General features: G+C 35.6%; 1 protein-coding gene and 1 long non-coding RNA gene across 6 annotated transcripts in view; both read left to right on the forward strand.

Annotated features, from left to right (window-relative positions):
* The window catches only part of LOC136791367 (uncharacterized), a 108,226-nt gene extending 90,016 nt beyond the window's left edge, over positions 1–18,210 (forward strand). The window contains exon 5 of the long non-coding RNA XR_010833208.1: positions 17,880–18,210. This is a non-coding gene — a long non-coding RNA (uncharacterized lncRNA). The remainder of the gene's footprint in view (positions 1–17,879) is intronic.
* CADM2 (cell adhesion molecule 2) overlaps positions 1–22,225 on the forward strand; it is a 666,627-nt gene that overhangs the window by 246,521 nt on the left and 397,881 nt on the right. The gene's annotated exons all lie outside the window — the stretch shown is intronic.

Raw genomic sequence — 22,225 nt, forward strand, 5'->3', positions numbered from 1 at the left:
CTCAGTGAAGATACAGCTCCTTAAAGTGTCATAATCCAGTTTACAAATGTGAGTTTTGCAGGCAATTTTAGTGTTGCTTAAATTACGGCATTCACTCATTAATTGACACAGTACGGAAATCAAAATTGGTTTTTGCTTTTTTCTACAAGGGAGAGGGATGGTGAGTAATACTTTCTTGTAGTGGAATACTTTAGATGTCTTACAAAGTGTTATAAACATACCTGGCAGTTAAGACACATGAAAAGTATATATTCACATGAGAAGTGACACATCATCTGAATTAGATGGAGTGGAGCAAGAGCAATAAAAAGAAAGTTGATGGCTCCCTGTCACAGCAATTTTTCAATATTTAAAAATAGGGCTATTGCAAAGGGAACTACATGAATTGTAGTTGCTTGATGACCTGTAATTGGGTTGGGAGAAATATATTGAAGGTAGTCATATTTTAAATATTGAATACTATCTGTCTCCTGTAAGAGAGGTTCTGTTTTTCAATCAACTATTCTTTTTTTCAAAGCTTTGTAATGTGTTCCCCTGGGTATACAATCTATACATCACTTACTACTCTAAATCTGTTTTTCAGTTACACAAAGGATAATTCCTACGAAAGTTTGGGCTTTTATTTTTATTTTTTTCCAGAACTTTTTCTTCTGAGTCCTTGTCCTCCTTCTTACACCTGTCATTTGTTTCTCATATAAAATTAAAATATTCTTCAACTTTCCCCTTTATATTATGTTAAAATATTGATGAAATAGTACTTGCTACAGGGCTGATATTTCTTTTTGTAATAATTTTAGGTTTCCATGTTAAATGAGAATTTACTGTGTCCTTCCCTAGTATTTTATTATTTTTAGAAGACAGAAGTAGGTCTTAAGTCTGGTTTGAAGCAACATTACTCAGTACATGTATTATGAATTTTCCTATTTGTTTAAAAATAAGGTAATTAATACTAAATGGTTTATTTTGCTTACTTGCGTAGTATGGAAGGAAGGTATGTATTTGTGCATCTAGATGCAAATATATGTCTGTATGTGAGAGAGAGTGTGTATGTGCATCATTTGGGCAATTATCTTTGTCCTGATATCCTCTGACAGTTTTGTTGATTCTTCATTCATCATGTCCAGTCAAATAATAAGTGAAGTTAATTAACCATCTAACTATAGAGAGTAATTACAACAATGAGCAGAAAAAAAGGAGAAAGCTATATTTTTTTTCTCATTTAGTTACTGCTTTGTAGCATTTACCATTCATCCAATAAGCATTTTTGTTTTCTATTTTAACTTCAAATGCAAAGAAGGAAAAGAAAGTGTTTTCAGATTGCCTTATGTGCAGCCATCAAAGGACCCCTCTGTTTCTTTCCTTACTACCTGAACAGGGAGATTCCAGGAAAATGTTTCACTCTAAGGTTTTTCCTACAAAAGTTTTCACTCTGCTTAGTGCCCAGGTACAAGAGCTTCAATTTTTGAAACTTTCTTTCAGGTATTTCATTTTGTTTCGTTTCGTTTCATTTCATTTCATTCTAGAATTCAAATTCATTCAAATATTCGATTCTCTCAAATATTCTAGAATATTTTCCAGATTACTTTAGAGTAAATGATAAGTAGTCAGTTCTGCTTATTAAAATGGAAAACATTTTAGTAGAAGGCGTAATAGATTATTCATGCAGAAGGAAAAATGGAGAGAATAAATTGTTGCCCACAACAACTTTAAAATGCATTGAGAAAGTTCATGGGGAAGAGTAGAAAAGTTGTAGGTTGTCTGAGCAGAAGTTCCAGGAAGCCACTGAGACAGACAAACAATTAAAGATGCAGTCCTATGGGAATGCCAGAGACAATCCATTTGTATTTCAAAAATTGATGTTATTTCCCTGGCTGGCATCTTTAGACAACTTAGCGTGAATAGCCCATGAATGAGAATGTGTTAGAGTGTATGTGTATGTAAGTTCAGAAAAATGTGCCTGCCTTTAAAAATTTTCTTTGGATTATGCATTCGATATAGAACACTTTGTATTTCTTTAAATTCCTTCAATTTTAATATCATAGCACTAATAAAAACAAATTGCCTTTCTTTATAGAGAAATATAAGAAAAACTTACACAAACCTTTCTGCCTAATGGGTCTCTTCTGATCTTACAAGTTCTTGGATTGATGAACAGGGCCATTTCCTAACCTTGTATCCTGTTTTCATAAACTGTTACTTTACTCTTGATTCTTATGTTATTTTTAAAATCATATCCTTATCAACATACATATCAATACTTCCTCTTTTACTTTGGCCTCAGAAGCAGCAGTGCTTCTGAGGGGATTTCTTCTGTCTTCAGTTTGAGTCAGCAGCTCAGGTCTCCATAGTATAGGGTTACAACTGTGGTCTGTAGATTGGTTTCGAGAGTATTGTAAAGCTGCATCCAGAGATGATTTCATAGGAATTATGCTTGCAGGAGGTCTTTCCAAGCTTTACTGTTGTTTACAAGATGTTCCTCTTCATAGCTGATAGAGTCAACAGAAGGAGAATTGTTACATGGACACGAGGGGCAGAGGCTTCTCTCCCATCTATTCTGCCTGTCTGCCAAAGGGTGGAAAGATGTGCCTTGTAAAGCCCTGATAGATTACATAGTTTGTTTTCTCTGGACCAAGGTTGTCGTTAGCCTGATTATAGCTCTCACTAGCATCTCACCTAGAGTTGATGTCTAACCTTCACCCCACCAGCCTTTCTGTCTTCCCCATCATCCCCCCGCTGCCTTTCAAACCCTGGGGCTGACACCAGAAAATCTTCCTGTCACTGAGGATGTTTATTTTGTTGAAAAGGAGCACCTCAGACTGTGAGGCTGGTAAAGCCCATCTGCTTCCTCAGCCTGTAGAAGGGCTGTGATAACAATAGGGAAGAAACGTTTTTCCATGACTCTTCCAGCTGTGACAGGGCAGGGCTCGGTGGTGGTTTGACAGGTCTTGGAGTAGGTGATCATTTCAATGCATGTCAGGCTTCTGTTCTCCAGAAACAGCGACTACTTGCTGGAGGAATCTAGAAGGATTCAGCTTGAGAAGAAATCAACCAGAATGACTTTTCAACCCAAGGAAAAACAGATAAAAACTATAAAGAGGGATGTAAAAATCAAGGAATGATAATGCCAATCAAACTTTTAAAGGCGATTCAAAATGTTATTTTAAGATGTTTATTTTAAGACTGTTACTTAAGGAATTTGGAGAATGGATTTATTAGGTAAATTGACAAATAAACATAATGTTGTGTATTAATCAGGAGGAAAGCATTATAAGCTTCTTGAAGACTGAGACAATATGTACAGTAAATTTTACCTGGATAATTAACACATATCCTCTTTAAGTATTAAGGAAAATTTAATATAAGTAAGTAAAGTTGTGTCTCCAACAAAGCAAATGAATCAGTCTTTGTAGCCTAACTTGAAGCTTCAGATTGCTACAACACTAAACAGAGATTTTACCTGTGGGAAGCTTTCAATGAATATGTTTTCTTTAAATTCGAATTGTACACAAGCTCTCAGTAAGCTATAATGAGAGTAGATTACATTATCAACTTTTTGGACAAAGTTATGACTTCTATCAGTTGTCTGCATAGCATTTTTTTGTTAAAGTAAGCAGAAGAAAATGGGGCAGTTTTGATGCCAGCATTCCAGTAGTGCTGCTGTCTGTTGTACTGTGTTTAGTAGTGAGCTGAAGAGGTTAACATGAAAAACAAATCACCATGCTTTTTTGTAGTCTTCATTAATGATGTACTTCACCAGAAAAAGAAAAAGACAACAAATGGGAATGAAACCAGCTTTGCAGGCTGAATTGGTATTCTGCTGTGCACAGTGTGTTTTACTCATTGGCAGCAAGATTACTTGTTTTTTCCAATTTTTGATGGTAAAGGGTCAGGCAACAGTATTAACTAAGCAAGCGATTAGAAAGAATTAAATTGAAAACTTTCCCCTGCCCAGCAGAAGTCAGTTTTGAAACCAATTTATATTGCTTAAGTGATATATCTTTTCATTCTTAAATGATACATCCCTCTACACTCCCCCCGATGATAATCCAAAAGTTCCACACAAGTGGAGGATATTATTTCATCCTCAGAGTGCTTGGTTTTTATTAAGGTAGGGAGGTATTTCTTAAAACACATTTTGTGATGTTCTAGGCATTTCCTGCATGGAATAAACCTTGTTCTAGCTTTTGTTATTTTTAATCAAGAGATTTAAATACACAAGGAATGCCGAGATATTTTTAAACTGAACTTCATAACAACTCACTGCTTTGAGGAATGTTTTGGGAAGTCAATATTGGCAGTGGATACAACAAATCAGAAACATTGGCATTACCGTTAGTATGCTGCTTCTTTTCTGTCCTTAGAAAATATACATGACAACACTTGATATGAGTGTTTTCCAAGTTTCCAGTGCCCTGGATCTTCCGTAACAATGATCTTTGTAGAAACACTTTAGGAAATTTCATCATTTGCTTTATTCAGCAAATGCCACTTTTTTGGTTGTCTAGTCTTGGTGTAAAATCAAGGGATTTACAGTAGCTTTGCCAAACTTTCTCATTCTTGCATATGAAAGACCAGATTATTAAACATTGAATTCATTTCATTTGAAATTCTTCATATTAAAGGCAGTATTTCTGTGCTAATTTAATCTTCAAAATTTCCAATATTCTGATTTCTCTATGTTGTTAAATTTATTATTATAGAAAATACTATTTTTCATTTATTTGCCATCTTTCCATTCTTTGGGTCATGGAAGGTGTTTTTTTCTTACATTATAATTTAAATTTAGTGTATACTGATGTGGACAAATAATCTTCATATCAAGTCTCCTAAATTTCAGTACTGAAATTTCTAATTTTAAAAGTAATTGAATACTGTCTGTGCCTGTATTAAATATTTTGTGTACACAAAAATCCTCGTGAACACACATTATGCAACAATAAAGCATAAAAGGTAAGAGGTCTAGAAAAAAGTGCATGTGTAAAGAGTAGATCCTAACAGTCTTACAATTTCCAGAACATACAACTATAAATACTTGTGCTGTCAAATTCATCTTTTCTGAAACCATGGGAACTAGAAATGCTCAGTATTCACCCTCGCGCATTTTGGGAGGTTTTTATTATGTGTAAATACACAGTAATATATTTTTATAATATATAGATATTTTTTGTTAAGTTATTTTAGAATAAAACATACTGTTAATATTTTGTTTAGAACAGTCCTCAGAATACCTGTTTCACTAGTGACTTTGCCAATCAATATTTCCATTTATGTGGCCTAAATTCAAATATTTAAATGGGATTTAAGGGAGGCATGTTCTCCCCATGTTCAAAAAAAACACAGCTCAAGTTATCCATTCATAACGGAATACTTGTTTTGACAAAGTTGCCTGTGGATTTACTACTATACTTGCTCATCTATTTATCAATATGTTGCTATTAAAAAATTCAAACCAACTTGCAGTACACAGCACAACTCTGCTGTTGTAATAATAGGTAGGAAAATTACTATTAAGTTTTGTCCGATATCGATACAGAAAAGTTTTATTCCCCCTTACCCCCAAATTTCTTTGGCTTTTCTTTCTATATAACTAATATATACTATGCAACATTTACATATTTTTTTCGTATTTTAAGCTAAATATATAATGATCATCATATGACCTTTTACTTCGTAGAAAAATTTATTTAACGTTTCCTGTTTTGATTACATTTTATCATACTGTAGTAACTGTAGATATTTAACTGTCCTCCTGCTTTTTAGTCTCATGGTTTAAAGTTAGACAAGGTTTTTGTATTCAGGGAAGTATAAAGAATTTATCTTAGTAAGTGGTAGCATTTTATGCAGCTTTGATTTGGTATGCATTTATGTGATTATAGAAACAAAGCAAATTTCTCTTCATAAATATTTTTCATGTCACCTCTGTGTATATATGTGATGTAATTAATTGACCAAACATATATCTGAACATTAATTTTTCTTCTTTTCTTTCATGTTGAGTCATGAAGACATGACTTTGTTTCACTGTCTACTCTCCCTACTTACTACTCTGCCTGCCTTAGCAATGTCATTTTATATACTTCAAGAATACTGATGAAAGTCTATTCCTTAAACTCTAAATTAAAGCAAAAGTACTTATGTAAACCATTACACATAATTATCTCACAAAATTATTTTAAAGCCAATTCATTATTATTAATGAAATATTTTGTTATGCTTAGACAGGAGGACTTGCAAAATTCAAAACAAATGACTTAAGATATTTATTAATAACTTTATTCTTTGCTATTTCTTTATGTATTTTTCTTAAGATAACATCTCCATAAGCAAATACTAAATTCTTATACAGTTACCATGGTAGGACAAAAAACATTTCAAATCTTATTCAGGCTTTATATCTCTTTTACCTTTTCTTTAAGAGATGAGATTATTTGTAAGATTATTTTATTTTTATTAATATATGGTAGGATTGTCTATTAAATTAATAAAAAAAATGTCTCATGAGTGGATGATAGGACATTCAACTGTAAATGAATCAGTTTTGGGGAGAGATAAGAGGAAATACACATTTGCTTTAGAGGCAATAGGTCTCTTCTGGATGAAAAAAGAAACATCTAGCTTCTACGGGAAGTCTGTGTATTTTATTTTCATTTACTTTTATTTACTTTTGCTTCTTATCATCAAGACAGAAGTGTGTTTTTTCTGTTTTTTGTTTGTTTGTTTGTTTTTAATCTGTATTTTATATATATATATATATATTTGAGTTTCTTATGCTGTTTTTTGGGGGGAGTTTCTATATCTATGTAGATAAATTAATTCCTCTTCCCACCTCTCCCCTGACATAAACACAAGCATTTGACTGTTCTTTGAGTAATCGTCTTGAAACTCAGCAACAAGTAATGACTTAATTTTTCCAGTTGTGTTTCACAAAATATAATCTATATTTGGTTCCATATAAATGCAACAATGGAAGTAGCCCTTGTGCATTTCATGGGTACTGTCCCACCTCATAGCATAGCTTTTTGCTACCAATGAAAGGGAGACTAGCTTTACATGGTATTAAAATTTGTGTTTGTGTTCAGTGTTACTAAAGTACTACTCATACACCTTATAGTCACAAATATATAGAGATAAACAGGTAGGGGAATTATAATTAGTTAACAGTAAATTCCCTTCAAATGGTGTTCACCTGTTAAAGTTAGAACTGAGTGGTAGAATAAATTCAGCAGAGTCCTTCCTGAGTATTACATCTGGCAATTTTAAACTATGTGATTTGTTATGACTCACAAATATAATTGATTTCCTTTTAGTATCACATATTAAGGAGTTCCCTATTATATTGCATTTATTAATAAGCCGTTTGACACGTTTCTAATAAGAAGTTTTATCCTTTTGCCAGATGTTACTCTCAATGTGCATACTTAAAGAAATTATCTCTAAATAGAAAAAGCAATATAAGGTTCCAAAGAGAATGCTGGACTCAAATTTGCTAGATTTCCTTCTCTGTCTCTAGAGACCCTTAATGACCGTTCTTAGATGCTTAAGCCATTTCTCTTTTTCCTGGGTTGCTCTATTTAAAAAAAAAAAAAAAAAAAAAAAAAGAGAGAGAGAGAGAGAAGAAAAAAAAATCACCTTGCACAGTCTATGCAGACATGCAATTTAAACTTGGGATTATGTTTTTCTTATCCAGCATTTTAGAACTTAATAGAATTATCTGCTGAGTGCTTTCCTGAGAAAATTAAATTCTGGGAAGGCTTCCAGCCCTCTTCACCTTTTACTTGTGGTGGCTACCACTATTGGGAAGAAGATAACATTACTAATTTTGTGCCAGTCTTGGCACGCTTCCACAAGTTCTAATGTAGTTGTGGGATTCTTGTGGACACACAAACCATTCTCCACTCTTTGTAGTCTCTCTCAGTCCTCCTTTCTTCCATTCTGTCTCTTCTCATTCTCTCCCCCCCCACACCTCTCATCTCATCTCTTTGTGTCCCTGCATTTCTCTCTATATCTCTCATTCTTCCTCTCACTCTGTTTTTATTTTACATTAGGCTGAGTATTTATAATCTGCTGCAGCTCTTAGCTCAAAGGATGAGTCCACGTGAAGAACAGAGTGAATTGGCTGTACAGCCTTTTACTTGCTTGGGAGGTATAGAAACCTCTGGATTGTCAGGGAAATTCAGTAATGTTTGAAAGGCCATTCTAGGTTTTGCCTTATATGCTTAAGAACACAGAAAAAAAAAAGTTTTTTTTTTCTTCATTAATTAATTAATTAAATTTACCCACTTTCAATAAACATATTTCGTCATTTTGGAAATAAATTAAATCCTGATTACCTTATTTAAAGAGGTGAAGATACTACAGATTTTACATCTTTTATTTGACTAACTATATGATGGTAGTTGGCATTTATGCAGCAAGGAGGTAGATAAAATAAGCAAAATGAAATATTTTTTCTGAATACTTTCACAGCATATTGATATACATTCACTACAAATAATACTTTCTTCTTGTGTTCAGGTATTCTTGTTTTCTGGAAGTTTTAATGCAAGTGAGGTTAGTTTCATTCGTAGTGCCTGGATTCTCAACCAATGTTTGTTAATAAAAATAGGAAAGTTGCAGTAGTGCATTCCAAGTTTGTTCTGGTTTTGTCATCAGTATTGTATCAGTGTTAATTTTATGTAATGAACCCATGGAATTTCCAGAACAAACCTGAATTTTGAATGCATAATAATTTTGATTTGAAAATACTTTAATTGGAACATACAGAGATGAGTACTGAAGTCATCATATAGTTTTTGGTCTGTCTCTTCTCCAGCATGATCTGCATGACTTTCATATTTTCTAAATAAGGTTGAGGTCTAAAGAGGGGTATGGAAGAACTTCTTAGCCAATAAAATGTCTTTTTTTGTTGTTCTCATGATTTAAAAGTTTCTTGTTGTTAGAGATAGAAGTTATTCCCCATCTTTGATGTAATTTGACTTAAGAGCTCACTGAGACAAAGCCACACATCATTTCAAACATATGTAGCTTTTTACAGAAGCCGTCTGCTTAATTAAAAAAAAAAAAAAAAGTGTTTATTTCAAAAGGAATCCTGGTGGGGTTTGAAAACAACTTCTCCATGGTATCTGCTGCAGACAAAACAATGTACAACATTATTTTGGATAATTTGGGAAATTTTATTTCAGTTTTATGATTAAAATATAATCACAGTTTGACATACTGTTGCTGATCTATTTCCTTCTCTTTATATACTTAGTTCAATGACATGGAAATAACCATACTGTATTACTTTCCTGTAGAAATTTTTGCTTCAGGAAGATGCTCAAATATAAAGAAGTAGTCTATGGCCAGAGGTTTCCTCCAAGAACAGACCTAGGGTATAAATGTGATAATGAACGTGAAACAACAACAACAAAAAGATAAGTTTCACCATAAAATTATAGTAAATATCCACTGTAGGAAAGTTATTTTATTTAGTATACTGAGAAAAAATGGAGGAGATGTACTGCTTCTGAATGAATGTGATTGCACTTTATCACCTGCTGTTTACAAAGATGGAGTTCAGTGGATAATTAACACGTAGCAGGAATGTGAAATGAGCTTTTGGAGCCATATTTGAGGGGCCAGAGGACTAGTAAAACTGACAAACGATTTCAGTCAATTTGATATTCTGAACGGAACTGAATTTCTGTATCTTTAAATTTTCTCAAGTATTCTTGAGCATGGGTTTCCTCTAGTTAATAAAAATAGTAACATTTATAGTACTAGTATCATAGGAAGAATAAGGTAAATTAAACTTTTTTTTTTTTTTTTTTTTTCTTTCCAGGACAGTTTTATAACTACTATCCCTCTCTTCTTCCAAGTAACTTTATTTTGATGTGACAGTGGCTGTATACTTTCACAGAGCAATATAAGCTCTGTCTCCTTAGAGTTGTCAGCTATTCATCTTACCTTACCAAAGAGCTTCTGTTCCACTCTTCAGACTTGTCATCGTGATGAGCACTGTTTTAATATTTAGCAATGTCTTCGCTTCATACATCACCAAAATTTTTGCCCTAAATGGAGCACAGGTCTATAATGCTATATGGAGGTGACAAAAAAATAAATAATGCAGACAAACAATGCATTTTTATGTGACTTTTTTGTTAGATGGAATACAGATCTGCCAAAACGAAATAAATTATTTTCTAAACTTAGAGTGTACAAAGAACTTCCACAGATAATCTCACAAATAAAGGTGATTCATGTATATTTTTGTTGCACCCATAGGAAAAAGCATTACACAAGCATCCTTCTCAAAGGGAAAAGAGCAGCACTGCTTAATGAGACTTTTGAACACAGACACAACATTAAAATAAAATAGAGAGACTGTTAGCATTCCCTATTTCACTTTAGAGACAGAGTAATGTTACACTTTAAGCCATCATCAAATGCACATTTTCTGCTTGGCAGCTGGAGATATCAGATTGTGTAGAGTTGGTGAAGTGCATTTGGGGATGATTTGTCTGAAGGTAGCAGTCAAATTCATCACAGCTATGGGGAGATTATGGGAAGCGGGGGCGAGCAGGCAGGCGGGGGAGATGGCGGGGCTGCTGAAGAGCACGCCGACAGTGGCTACAGGGCTAGGGCGATCAGACAGTCTGGGCTCAGAAAGTTCAAGCAGGAAGAAGCGAAGACCAGTGATGGTGAAATCCATACCCCATCAAAAGCTGCTGCAAAACGAGCAGATGCAAAGGTGGCTGTCATCACTGCAGGTTCTGAAGTGCTCCATGGACATGGGTTTCTTTAGATACTTATAGTAACGAGTGAAATGTTTGAGCATTCCGGAATCAAATTGCAGTGCTTGTTTGTGGAACTGAATTATGTCATATAATTGTGTTTTGGTTCAGTGTTTACATACATTTACCAAAAATAGTTAAGTGCGCAGAAAGGATCAGTTGTCTTGCCCAGCCGAGCAGATGACACCATTGTTCTCTATTGTTCAGACAACTCTCTTGAAGCCTAACTCATTTCCTCCTTCAGAGTCTACCGGGGTTTTCAATAACTCTCATCTTTGCCTTTTTTTTTCTTCTCATTTTTTTTTTTTCCCCTTTGGGGTATATAGAAGAACTTCTGAGGGAAATTCTGGGAGAAAGTTTCTAAATCAGTGTTCGCAGTCACACCCAGGCAGAGTTACTGAAATAATCTTCAGCCTCTGGTCTGATCCAGTGATTTTATCCACAGTGGCAAATCATAGAATCATAGAAGAGACACCTCTCTTTTTATGTTGTCATATGAGTAATTTTATTTATGGAATTACAAAAACATAGCTTTTAATCTGTACATTAAAACATAGCTTTGTCACAGATTAAAGCTTGTCGCTGAGTTTATGCCAAAGTAGCTTTTGTTGCTGTTTTCCATATAATATAGTCACACTGTTATGCAGTTACTTGCTGTACAACTGGTAGAAGATAAAGATAAAGCATAACTGTTTCTGCTTCTGCAAAACTTGAATATTTGCACCAAATGCAAATTGTTGATAGATTCAGCAAAAATAATTTAAAATGTAATTAATTCACTGTAATTAACTGGGGACTAGCCAATGATGAAAGCAAAAGATCAGATAGCTTACAATGTTTCAATTTTGGTTTTGTTGAGTTAATAACTTTAATGAACTAGGAATTTATGGATTAGTTTAGGACTTGAAATTCTTCCTTACTTTTGGTGCCTGAACAAGGGATTCATAAGGTTGTTTCCTTCCTGCAAAATTAGAAAGCAGAACCTCCTGTGGAACTTTTTCCCACCTCCTTCACAACTGTGAAACTTTTCAAGTCTTGTGTCTAAGAGTTTTGATGTAATTATATTCCTTTACTCACTGAACACGTACTCCCTTGGGAGCTAATGCTGTGCAGAGTTCTGACTGGAAATAATGGAGCTGGATTAATTGAACGGTCAAGTGAATCACCACATAGCTCCCGATAGTCTCTGTTGACTGGCACCAAAAGTAGGCAGTGGCAAACAAGGTCCTGATGATAAAGCATGAAATGAGGAAGTATTGAAATGTAATTATCCATTTGTGACCCTGAACTGGGTGCTCGTGTTTCTGAAGTAGAAGATCATTGCATATACATTATCATTTCTATTGTGGTGGTTTCTAGAAACTGCAGTCAAGAAATTGCAGAAGTGCTTTTCAACAATCAAAGCTATCATAGCAGCAAAAATTAGGTTTGCTTACTGTGAGGCAGAATAAGGACCTTTCCTTACCAGATGAGAAACTGGGATTAGTCTGAACTTCATCTAACAGGGGGTGGCATTGGATGAGGACGTGCCTTGCAGCTGACTGTCATCTCCTTCACTTAGTTACCTCTGTCCTTAAGTAGATGCTGCAGCAGCAGTGTTTTCTAACGTGCCTGCTATTCCTTGTAGCACTTTCTACGGCTATGGCAAGAATAAGTGGTATTGAATTGTTCCTTTGTTCTTCTTCTTGTCATACCCTCTATATCAAATGTCTGGGGTAATGCTTTCCTTCCTTCCTTTGCTACTAAAGAATCTGTCCTGTGAGAGATCTTGTTTTGATTATATGCTATCTTCTTAAAGCAAACAGCATGCAAACTAACCCCCCTCCTACTTTTGTTCAAAACCTGAAAGTTGTTAACAATGTGTTGCTCAGCAAGTCATCTCATCCATACATGTTACTGGAGGACATAATATTCTCTGGAGTCTCCTTCCCATCAGTTTGCATTTCTACAAAATTTCCTAAAATGAAAATGAGACCTCGGTAGCAGGAAAAACACGCTCAATGCGGCAATGTCTAGTAGCGTTTGTTTTAATTATGTGTTGTCATGGAAAAATGAATAGTCCTAATGAAATTCAGACATCCAAAATACAAAATCAGCCCCACATTGAATTTCAATTATGCCAATTCTATTTTCAATACCTCTGTCAGAAGCCTGTAATAGAGTTTTATGGAATTGCAGCCCAAGCAGGCTGCAGGGATCACAGTCATGGTTGTAACAAACAAACCCTTTGCTGAGTGCATGGAGAGAAGTCCTGTGCTAGCCAAGATGGACATTGAGATCTAGCCAAGATGGACATTGAGATCTAATGCCAAAAAGACAAACTACAGGCTATGCTAACCAGTATCAAGAGATCAGTTTCCCAACAAGATTTTCATCTTCCAAAATTCTGCCTATTTTGTCTAAATTAAAATTAATTCCTTAAGTATCCAAATCATCAGAAGACAAGAATACTTGGGAAGTGTGAGCTTCTCCTTTAGCTGCAGTAAAGGAGTGACCTTGAAGGAAAATTAATGTGCCTAATCTGTCCTCAGGCCTCCAGAAATATGTGAAGGAATAAAATGGCTGTCACAGTTATAAGTTTGTACCAACAGAATTAAATGCACACAGAAAGCCAGCAAGAAGGTATTGGTGCTTTGCTGTTACCCTCTGTGCTTCTGTTTTTGAAGAAATGAAGGTTTTAACTTTGTTCCAGTCCTCAGGATGGTTCAGATTTGACCCTTACTGATCATTCAGTTCCTTTACACGGATGGCATTGTGCAATACCTATTTGAAAGATTTTTTTTATTGAACTACTAATAGAAACACTTGTACTTACAAAATGTAAATACTAGTTTTTTACTTTGATGTAAATTTAAAGCTATTAATGTTACTTTCTCGTGTATCTCTGCATAATGGGATGAATACAGAATAAGTTAGGATGTGAATTTTAAGTGCAGTACCTATTTTACAATTGCAAAGTAGATTATCCCAAACTAGACAAGGTACTTCTGGGTCAGAGTAAGAGCTCTGATTCGTGAGCTTTGCCAATTCTTTCTGGGCAGCTGGAGAGGATCCTGCTTGTGTCTGTCCTTCCCTTCCCCTGCTGCAAGCTTCTGCCCCAGGAGTGGGGACAATGAAACAGTGGCATTTCCACTCTGGAGCCATTGCAGTGTTAACATAACCCAAAGGACATTTCAGTTTATTTTAATATGCCAGACAATGAGCTGTGGTACCTGAGAGATCTGATTCACAATCCCTGCAGGATTTAGCTGCAGCAGTTGAAGAAATTAAGTCCCTTGAACTGTTGGTTTATTTTAACTGCCAAATTTTTTTTTTTTTTTTTTTTTGGGGGGGGGAGGTAATACTAACCTCTGCTGCAGCTTAATCACGCAACGATCATGAATCAGAGCCCAGGAACTACCCACCTGGGAGTTAGCACAGGGGCTTGAATTTACATTCCAGTTTATTCTGCCCTAAATTCCCCTTTTACAAACATCTCCCAATGGTCGCTATATGATTGTGTTGACTTGCCCCAGCTCCACAGCACAGAGCGGCTGGCTGGGAGGTGATAGCTTCCTGCTAGAGGAAAAAACTTGTCTTTTGCCTTTGGAGGTCGCAGCCCTGCTGGAGGTGGGGACAGCTGATAGCATCTTCATGGGAGGACCAGGCAGTTTATGGGGAGGGGATGGTGTCTCCGTCTCATAGCTCTGAATGATCTGGGTTCTCATGGAGGGACTGTGGACTCATGTGAGATTTGTGAAAGATGACTGTATTATTAACTGACTGAAGAGCTGGTTTTTGATTGTAGGGCAGAAAGCGAGACTTGCTTCAGAGAAACACTTCAACAGAGAATGCTTAAAGAATGTGATCTCCTATCATACAACCATTTAAGCCTGCAAAGTGTACCCTTCTATTCTGTACATGCATGCTAAAGTGTCTTTGTTTCAAAAGATATTCATAATGGGAAAAAAAGCTTTTTTTTTTTTTTTTTTTTTTCCCCCTCACCAGAGGTTTAGAAACTGAGAGTTTTTTTTTTTATGATTTTTGTTTGTATTGTATGAAAATAATCTGAAGACTTACACAGGCAGTTTTCACATCATATGGTTCTAAGACTGAGTTTTTTTTCCATATCATACGAGCTTTTTTTGCACGTGAGTTGCTGGGTTCTTGACATGGCATTAAGGAAATGTCAAAGTAGACATCTATTCTTACTCTGTAAGTCCTTATTTAACAACTTCAAAGGTTTGACAACTACAAAGAAATGAAGCACAAACACCTAGATATTGATTTTGTCTTTTGCTTTGTATCTACTCCATTAAATTCTTTTGGCATTGACAACTGCTGAACTCTTCTTCAAAATTCTGTGAGCTTTTGCTCTTTAAGGACAGCTTTATTTCATTTTCCATACTTTTTTTTTTCTTTGAAAATCTCTGTCATTAAACCATTACTGCAGTCTTGAGAAGAACTGTTTAAAATTAAATCCATTGAAGTTTATCCTTCCTATGTCTGTATTAAAAGTTAATGCTACGGTAATATGTCATTGATGAATTTATGGGCACTTGCTGTCAATGGATTTCCAATATTAAATTTAGCTACCCAGTGCGAGGACTAATAATGAGTCACAAATGGCTGGTATCATATAAAATTGATGATATAAAGAATAAATCCAGAAAAAGATCTTTAGCCATATCCCAAAATTGCACATGATCATACTAGCTGAAAAAATGAATTAAAATGCTATAGTTTTAGTTAACTAAAAATCATTAGAGCAGTTCATATATTGCTAGCTGAGAATAGATTTAATTTTAATTTTTAATATAATTTTATTATAATTTTAATTATATTACTTAATATAAACAGTATCTGTAAGTACTTCCAGAAATATGACTTATTTCTCCATGGTAGACAAAATGACCATCTTCAACTGGAAGCCATAGAACATCTCTATATTGCTGTAGTAGTCAGTGCTGGAAGGATAACTACTTGGTGCAAAAGTCAGTGCCTTTTTCATGTAATTCATCTACAAAAAAAGCTAGGAGCAGCTTCACAGTAACACAGTGTTCTCATGTATATGCATTTGTGCATTCTCTGGGTGACTTCCATATGATAAATTGATAGACAACATTAGATCTGTTTAATCTGTGAAGTCTGGGAGAACTTTTCACCTTCCTTGACTCTACTGGCAGTGTGTGACCCAGTTCTCTTTTGCCTTAGTTTTCATGGGAAGGAAACCAAGTAAATGGGTAGGAAAAAAATGGTGCGCTCCACTCAGGTTATTAAGGTGGATAATATAATTCCTTGATCCTCCCTCGGCCAAGGGATCTCCATGGAAAATGAACCCTTAGCTAATCAATGATCAGCATAGCTGGCAAGTATTTCATTCATGGACTCTGGGGTAAGCCTGTAATTTTGGGTTGTATAGTTTGAGTACTTTGCTTCAACCGCTTTCTGCTCTTGGATAACCCTCCAAGGAATGTTTGCATGGCTAGATAAAAGGCAGGGAGCAATCCCTGCCCCTGGGACCAATGGTACAGACAGGGTTATGCTTATAATGTTTCAGATGAGTTCTTTCTAGGGGATACAGGCCATGCCCATGCTAGATATCACTTTGCTCTGTGTCTCCTTCACCCTTTATGGGGTTTCAGTAGTCCTAGAACATAATTGCTTTTTCGTGTTCAAGTTCAAGCTATATGAAATACCAGGGCCCCTTTGAACCAACCAACTTGGTATTTTGTAACAAACATAAAAGTGTGGGCTGCTCTATTGTGTGACTGGGGGATGTCTGAAGAAGCAACATATGCTGAGATAGATAGGGTTGAGAAACTGTTTGGGGTGATGTAAGCCAGCCAAGTGTAATGTCATCTATACTGTGTCTTGAGAGGGTAGACTGGGCAGAAAATTAACTCCAGAAGTGAACAGAGATAATACTTTGGGGAGAGCTGGTTTGTTCACTCCAAAAGAGAGTGGGCTCAAAGTAGCAAGTAGTATGGATGATCAGGGATCAGTTCTCCATGCCAGTTCTGGACATCTTTTATGTTCAATGTAGATATACGTTCAGGGGCATTTATAAGCAATGTCAATATGGAAGAATCCAAAGATTGCTGAGAACTATTGATAAAACAAGCTAAAATTGACTTGGAAGTGTGGAAGCTGTGGTTATCTTTTATTTCTTATTTTGGGGGAAACTAGAGATGCTTTGTCACTAAGCATGGATCTCATATAACACACATTGTTTTCATCAGTTGCGACCTTTATAAACAGGCAGCCACACAACTTTGTCACTCACTGAGCTATCCTCCCAGTGTCCACTTCTGGAGTGAAGATTGTGGTCCAGAATAAGGAGTAAAACCAGAGATTTCCCATTCTGAGAAGGAATGAGAGCCGTGAGATGAATGTTAAGATGAGCAAAAGTAATATATATTCTTGGGGGGGTGGGGGGTGGGGGGGAAGAAAAGAAAAAGATGATGGCATTTGCAGATATTTTAAGTGCAAACTTGCAAACTCAAGCACTGTCCAATTTTAGTTTCCCTAGTATAGTCCTGGAGATACTGTAAATCATCTTTCTACAGTTTGGTGAATGTAGACCCTCATGCCCTTTGCTTTAAATTTTCACATTTAATTTTGTATCAACTGAAACAGATTAGGAAGGTCTAAAGCTTTACTTCGGAAAGGAGGCTCAGGATGATAAGAAAAGAAATGAAACAAAACTTTGTTTGATCTGGTCAAAAGTTTTAATTGCAGTTTTAGGTTCAGTTGCAGATGAAACAATATTAAGCAGAGACCTTAAAGCTATAGCTTCAAACTGGCTTCAAAGTTTCTTTTAATTCAAGATTTAAATGTTCCTTATGAATTTTATCTGTCTGGCTTTCCCTTAGGCAGAATTGGAACAATGTATTATGGTGTAAAATGTGTTGCAAACAACTGAATGACTTGTAGGTTTGTTTTTGTAATACTAATATGTAAATAAACCAGGAAACAACTGAATTTCATCCAAGCACTAACTGTATTTCAAAAAATATCCAGCTGTAAACAATGTAAGTATTATCACTGCAATTTTAGAGTAAATTTCAGTGACAATGTATAAAAAGGCAATTTTTTTTGTTTGCTTTTTTTTTTTTTCTCCAGCCACACTCTTACCTGTGGTCCTGTCAAAGTGAAACAAAAGGAACAGAAAGAAGACTACATCTCTTTTATAAGTACGTGTATAATAAAAACACTGCAAAAGAAATAAAGATTTCTCAATCGTCCATTTTTAAGGAAATGACCATAATTTTCCAGTTCCTTGATGTTTTTTTTACAGTAATCCATAAAGGCTTATTACATTTCATGGTAGACCTTTCTGACAGTAAACTTGTATTGGATATTGAAGTGTTGAAAGAGCTTTGAAATGCTTTTAGTAATTTAAGACATAGACATTTCTGCATACATTTTATTGTATCATTTTGGGGGATACAATTTTAAATTTAACTGAAGTGATTACCATTTCTTTTGGATTTTTTTTTCTGTTGATTTCTTAAAGCAGATAAATTTTAATACCAACTAACAATAAAGTTACACATATTTGCAGCCATGTGTGGAGTTATATATAAAATATTTTAATGGTATCTTTAATCTCTTTTAGAGTAGAATCTGAGAAGTATGAATGTATCACTCAAGCAAGAAAGAGATTTAATGATGCAGAAGTTAGTGATATCTCAATGTTTTCCATATTAAAAATATTTAAAATAAATATTTTTTTTTCAGTTGAATCTTTTATAAGATAACAAAACAGTGTTTGGATATTGTCTTGAAATAGTACGCATTTACATTATTATGTCCACTTAATAATGGCCTTCAAGAAGGTACCATTATTCCACTTCTCAGAGAGGATTTTTAATCCAGTAAGTGGAAAATGTTTCAGCTGATAAGTTGAAACCCGTGCCTCAAATAACGTGAGAAACATCAATAGGTATAGAAGGACAAATCATCATGGAAGAAGTAGTAAAGCTTAAAATGACAAATATTTGATGGGCCTTTTTCAACCCAAATTACGTTTTGTATTTTCAGGTAGTTAATTTGTGACTAATCTGTAGGAATCTCATGGTTTTGCTTCCCAGAATGAGAGAGATTGTCAGACTGGTTGACAGACTAAGGTCTGGTTGTTTCAAGAAGCAGAGAGAAAGAACGTAACACTGGCTTTTTGAGGAGTTCAGGGTAGCTCCCAGTAGTCTGGCTAGAAGGATAGGTGTATGTTTCTTTGTTCAGCTGGGTTGAGTAAATCCGTAAGCTTTCTGCTTACACTTTCAGCTGCTGCTTGAGTCTGGGCACTGAGAAGATAAAGAATTTCTTCACAAGTAATGAGTGACATGCAATTGGCTCTTTAAGCAATTTTGTTCTGGCATTTACTTTCTAGGGGCCTGGGGGATAGATACTAATGCATTTCTCAGCTTCTAGAAAATATTTTGCTAATTCACACATGAGTTGATAGACTACCTCATCAACAGGAACTTTTGCTGCTGTTTCCCTAATGACTCATCTTAGACCTCAAATCCAGACTTGCAAGAGATCTTATTTCAATTCCTTTAACACATGTAGCTTTGCACTTGCTTTCCTGTCATGCCCTGTTCCCAATCAGAGCAATCAGTTTCTTCACCTTGATTGTATTCTAATTGTATATAAGTATTTTCTGCTTATATAGTCTAAAATAAAAACATTAAATGTTACTATGCTTTGTTTTGGTATTATAGAGATGACTCAAAATTGACTCAAATGTCTTTAAGAATCACGAAACAATTGGCTTCATCAAGCCATCAAAATATCAACCCCTAGTTAATGTTCCAAGGCCTCTTTCAGTTTTCCAGTAAAGACAGCAGCCCAGTATCATTACAGGAGAGTCAATAAATCCAGGCTAAAGGGGCATGCAATTTCAGAGTCAAGGGGCTTAGACAGTGAATGCCCTTCCAGGAGGTCCCACTTTACTAAATTGATAGAGCTCTAGCACAACTTTCTCTGCAGCACGATCACACAGCAGTGAAATAGTCTCTCAAGTACCCTTTTTCAAGTCATTTAAAGGTCAAAACTAACTCCGTTGATTCCATTTGAAAGCCCACAGGTGTGGTAAGTAGCTTAGGTTACAAAGTTAATGACTGAAAAAGTTGATTCTGCATGACAGAAGGAATACAGAGATTTCACAAACAAAATTTAGTTGGCTACCTCCATTGCTTGTCCTGCTATTTTTACCTTTAGCAATTATGTGGCAACAGTCCGTATCTGCTAAAAGATGTACAGAAATAAAGCAACCTTGTGCACTTAAGACTTTACTGTTCAAAGCTGGGGGGGATTAGGGAAAGAGAGAACCACTTTCTAGCCACAAGTAGGTGTTACAGGAAGTTGTGCGATGCAGAAAGTTTTCCTCTTCTCCCTCTGGGCTTCTTTGTTCCCTCTCATGGATGGATTACCCCAGGGCCATTCAGTGGGATTTTTATTTGAGTTTTGTTTTTAATAACAAAAGAGAACAAAAATGCCACTAATTCCTGTGGCTTAGAATCTGGGAAGAGAGGGGAAAACATGAAGGTGAAGAGGAAATCCATTTGTAAGACTGAAGTGGTTCCCTGCTCATGGCTCCACCAGTTGGGACGCCAGCAGACCTGGAAGCCCTGCGCCTGCCAGCTGTAGGACGTGGCTTGGAGCTTGGGAGCTGGTGGCTTCCAGAATCACTGGCAGCAGAGCTGGGGGGCTTTAGGAGACTGGGAAATGAAATTCCTCGGCCTCTGGATGGATACGATGCCAAAGGAACATAGAGGAAAACCATCAGGAATGGACCATCGTATTTCATTTTGACAGCTGAAGCACCTCAGCTCAGTTGTGACAGTCCTGTGTGGTCTGATGGGGAAACCATCTGGTGCAAAACTCATGGCCCATTCCAGGAGGTCCTGAGGACAGTTCCCCATGTGTCTTTCATCTCTCTTTGCTTACAGTAGTGCCATGGAGCTAGTCAAGAAAGTCAAGGCCTCATTAAAATGTTCTCAGCTACTGGTAGTCAGGATGGGTATAACAAAATTTCACAAATTAAGCAAGATGCTAGATCACTTTTTGATCTGGGATTATGATCGAAGCAAAAAAAAAAAAAATAAAAAAATAAAAGCAGCCTAAGACAAAGGGAAAAAGAGGCAGAAGTCACTTAGTGATTGGCTGAGAACAGAGGAGGGGAAAAGGACTGTCTGTGGCAAACAAAATAGGAAGGTGAGAGCAAGCATTCAGTGAGCAATAAAGGAAAGACTAGTGGAATCTGAGTCATGCCCTATGCTCTGCTCGTGTTATCCTAAAAAATATGCCTTTTCCCTTTAAAAGTGGTTAGATTTGTCTTTTCTAGAGCACCACTGCCACCAAATCGGGATCTTGCATGCCGAATACAGTTCATCCTTCCAGTAATTTTCCATTCCGTGTCTTTTTTTTTTTTTTTGCTATGAAACATAGACTTATTTTTCTTCTTTTTTTTTTTTTTTCCCAAGATGATATTTAAAACTGAATTTATTTGTACTTGAGCATGTGTGGATTTTTTTCCTTTTATTCCCTGTTGTTGTTGTTGGTTGGACTAGTATTGACATACAGCAATAATAGTCTCGTTTTTTCCTAGTTAGTATTTTTCTTTCTTTCTGTCTTGCAATGCAATTTTATTGAAGGTACTTGCTTAGAAATCTGACCATCACAGATGATCAATAACTAGAAGCGGTAACTGACCAAATTAACATGTAGAAAATCAAAAGACTATAAATATGTTGAAGTATTCTAATCATGGGAAATCTTTAAACATCATAAAATAACTCACAAAGCAACAGCCAAAACCATCGTAGTAAATTAAAATGTACCATTAACTAGAAAGTATACCCCAGAGCTGGCTTTATGGAAAATCAAGACTCTCACCAGAGTAATACTAGCCACTTATATTACACTTCACATATTTCAAGCATTCAGATGTGGCGACAGAGCTGTTTTCACCACATTGTTTCTGAGAGTGTAGATGCTGTTATCCTTACTTGAGAATCATGATAGCTGAGAGGGAGACTCTACATTTTTACAACTATCCCTTAACAGGTATGAATGGTTCAGCTCAAACATGCATATGAGTACCTGCAATTCTTCTTTTATTGTTATTTTTGTTTGTATTCTGTGGATCTTTCTTTGTTTCTGAAAGAGAAATTTGAGAACTATCAAGGTAGATTTTCATATTTTTGTATATTTCATTCAAATAGCCATACGCTATTTGAGATATTCTGATGATGGGAACATTAGAAATGCATTAAAGCAATGGGAATGACCTATGAAATAGAACACAGTGACCTAAAATTCTTAAATTTACACGTAAATTAAATTTTTGTTTTGAGTTTATACTGTAAGTAGAATGGTACAAAAAGTAAACAGGAATTTCAGTTGAAGGCAACACAATAACTATTAGTCAACACTGTGTACTAACAAAATTCTTCATATTCATA

This window comes from Anser cygnoides, chromosome 1 (genome assembly GCF_040182565.1).
Source record: "Anser cygnoides isolate HZ-2024a breed goose chromosome 1, Taihu_goose_T2T_genome, whole genome shotgun sequence".
Classification (NCBI taxonomy): domain Eukaryota; kingdom Metazoa; phylum Chordata; class Aves; order Anseriformes; family Anatidae; genus Anser; species Anser cygnoides.